This window comes from Octopus bimaculoides, chromosome 16, assembly GCF_001194135.2.
Source record: "Octopus bimaculoides isolate UCB-OBI-ISO-001 chromosome 16, ASM119413v2, whole genome shotgun sequence".
Taxonomy (NCBI): domain Eukaryota; kingdom Metazoa; phylum Mollusca; class Cephalopoda; order Octopoda; family Octopodidae; genus Octopus; species Octopus bimaculoides.
In genome coordinates this window covers 25348130-25351863 of record NC_068996.1, presented here as the reverse complement: position 1 = coordinate 25351863, position 3734 = coordinate 25348130, and the positions used below count along the sequence as shown (strand labels likewise).

The 3734-nt window shown below is 32.6% G+C and overlaps 1 protein-coding gene across 22 annotated transcripts in view; it reads right to left on the bottom strand.

Annotated features, from left to right (window-relative positions):
• The window catches only part of LOC106867804 (kinesin light chain), a 126492-nt gene that overhangs the window by 49709 nt on the left and 73049 nt on the right, over positions 1–3734 (bottom strand). The window lies entirely within an intron of this gene.

Here is a 3734-nt window from a genome sequence, read left to right as displayed (position 1 = left end):
AAAAAAAAAAAACCGAGACATGAAAAGTGTTCTGGCTTGAAGAGAACAGTTTGCATGGGTTTCTGAATTAGATTTGCCAGATTTTTTAAGTAAAATGAAGTGTTGAAACAGATTTTGTAGTATCTCGCTGACTGATTGACTGACCAAATGACTAAGCAAATAATTGACCAGTAAGTTAGTTAAATAATTATGGTGTAATTCAGGAAAGAATGAAAGGAAAGAGTTATCATAATAAAATGTAATCAAAGAATATAAGAAAATGATGAACATATAATAATTTGTATAGGATTCTAAAATTAAATAGAATGTCAGGAAGCATGGTCAGCAAACCAAACAGTTCAAGATGCAAAGACATATTTAACATTCATAATATATTTATATTCTTTTATTTTTTTACTAATTGTAGTCTTTTATTTTTTCTTTTGTTCTAATTACAGCAACTATAGTTCTTCATTGGGTACTTTTTTTTATCAATCAACTAAGACTTTTAGTGTAAAGCACATCTTGCACAGCAAATATCACAAAATGCCTTTGTTTGATGCATCAGTATATCATTAAGACATCGCAATACTCATTGGGCAATCTCACAAATTACACCCTAAAAGTTATTAGTGAAATAGCCATGCTGTATACAAAATACACTTAAAACATACTTTGCAGCAAGGTTAAATATTTCAGGTATGTAACACCTGTTGAAAGCATTATATTTTGAAATTCTGAGTTGATAATGAACATGTATATAACAGTAAATATCTCATTTCGTCATTAATGCCAAAATAGAGATTACTTTCTTTCAATCTGATAAAGGAAGTTCTAAAAGTTTTATTTGGCATGAAGTTTCTGAAATTTAAAGATAATGAAGAGTTTTGGCACTTATACAACTTAACCTGCTTCCATCACAATTACACAATGTGTAATTACACAATATGCAATTCTAAGTTAAGGTGTAATTTAGAATGTGAACAACTGGTTAAATAAGCTAAATATTAACAGAAATCAAATGAAAAATACACAAAACTGTATGACATACTAGAAAGATTCCATATGATATAGTTTTCTTATGATTCTTTTATTTGTTTCAGCCATTTGTCTGCTGCCATTAGTCGAACAAATCGATCGCAGGACTTATTCTTTGTAAACCTAGTACGTATTCTATCAGTTCCTTTTGCCAAACTGCTAAGTTACAGGAACATAAAAACACCAACATCAGTTGTCAAGTAATGGTGGTGGTGGGGGACAAATATAAACGCACAAACATACACACACACGACAGGCTTCTTTCAGTTTCCATCTATCAAATCCACTCATAATGCTTTGGTCAGCCCAAGGCTATAGTAGAAGACACTTTCCTAAGATGCCACGGAGTGGGACTGAACCTGGAACCATGTGGCTGGTAAGCAAACTACTTACCACACAGCCACTCCTGCACCTATGGAGATATGTTTCAAATACATCTTTGTGTAAAGAAATTAATATTAGAACTGAAATGTCAGAGTAACTGAACTACTAATTTGTCTTTAAAGTACCAATGGCCAAGACAATATTTATACTTTTACACACTAAAAATTTAGAGAACTAGCTAAAAACTCAATGCTTACTTAATAAAATAATTGCGAATGATACGAAATAAATCACCTGCCTGGCACCCATGCTGGTGGCACATAATAAGCACCATTCCAGTATGGGTCGATGCCAGTGCCGCTTGATTGGCTCCCCGTGCTGGTGACATGTAAAAAACAACATCCAAATATGGTTGATGCCAATGCCACCTGACCGGCCCCTGTACCGGTGGCATATAAAAAGCACCCACTACACTCTCGGAATGAATGGTGTTAGGAAAGGCATCCAGCTGTAGAAACCTTACCAGATCAGATTGGAGCCTGGTGCAGCCTACTGGCTTGCCAGTCCTCAGACAAACCGTCCAGCCCATGCCAGCATGGAAAACGGACATTAAATGATGATGATGATGACGACGACGATATTTGGCTGTTAACATTCAAATATTAACTACTGAAATGTGGAAAATCCTTTCTAAATTTCAAAAGAATTTTAAAATTTGTTCAATCTACAGAAATATAGATACAGCAATCTTAAAATTAAGATGATATTTAAACTGCCTAAAGATTTATTGTCTCATTTACTACTAGACTTCTTAAGAAGAGAGTAAAACACCAGATGTCACATTCTAAGTTGAACTCTGCACGCCTCCATTGTGACCATCAGCAAAATCTACAGACATGCAGACACAGATTTTGGATGGTGGAGAATATATAACACACACGTGTCACACTGAACACATACAATTTCACATTGCACCATGTATAATGAACCATTGCATGTTAGAATGTGCAGGATGGTCCTTTACTAAATGGCTGCATAGCACATAGGGAACTATGAATCTGAGGGTATCACACCCTCAGAACAATTAGTAATATTACATGAGACTGTTCAATTTGGGCTGATGTGGGCTACACAATAACAGCACAATATTTTCATAGTCAAGAAATCAGACTTAAGACAAGAAAGTTTTTCACAAAACTCATGATGAAGGTATCATGTTAAACCCATGTATAGGCTCTAAAGCAAAGAAAAAAAATACTTAAATTGAAATACAACATTAAATACATAATTATAAATAGAAATGTAAAATTTTACTTCTTAAATCAAAGAATTATTTCAAATGAATAAAATCTAAACTAAACCAACCAACCACTATATCAAATTATATTAAAACTGTAACTGATCAAATGTGATAATATTGGTTTCAAATGTTGGCACAAGACCAGCAATTTGGGGAGAGGGGAGTAAACTGATTACATCAACCACAATATTCAACTGAAACTTATTTTATCTACCCTGAAAGGCACAATTTGAACTCAGAATGTAAAGACAGACAAAAAGCTGCTAAGCATTTTGCCTAGCATGCTAACAATTCTGCCAGATCACTGCCTTTAATCAAATGTGATAATATGAAAACCACAAATATATGATATAGATTATGACAGGCGTAATATGTTTTTTATTTGGTTAAATTTCATATTTAAAAAAGAGGAAATATTTCTATCCTAATATAACCTCGACAGTAAATGTAATTTTTTATAAGGGCAATAAATTTTAACAAAAAAAATTGTTTTCCATGTTTGATACAATAAGTTAAATTTTAACTATTGTTAATTTTACATTCCTAAAACTCACAGTTGGGTCATCCTTCCCAAGTGCTTTCTCTCTGATTTCCAGAGAAGAATGGAGACATGACATGGCTAGTTTTATTGATCCCAAATCCCTGTAAAAACCAAACAGAATCAGAGGGGTCAAACAATACTTATAAAAAATATATTTATATCAAAGCTAAATACAGGGTTGGTAAGCTTTGGATGTAAAGCAGTTGGGTAAAGGGTTTTTTGTAATTCAAGGAAAGAAGGAAAAAAGTTAAATTTAAAACAGCCGAAACATATAGATTATATTTTAATACATAAGGGTATAAAGATAAGATAAGAAATAGAGAAGTCTGATTTCTTCTGTGCTGTTATTAAAGAAATTTATAGGGAAAAAATGAACTGCTTCATTAGTTGTAAGCCTCTTGAAATAGCACTCTATTCAACTATATTTGTTTAAAATACTTTTTATTTTAGAGATCAACAGAAAGGAATTTGTAAATACCACATGAAGGTTGGTGAAGGAGGAAAAGTTTTAAACATCTTGAAAACTTTATACTAATTCTCTCAAAAAATGTT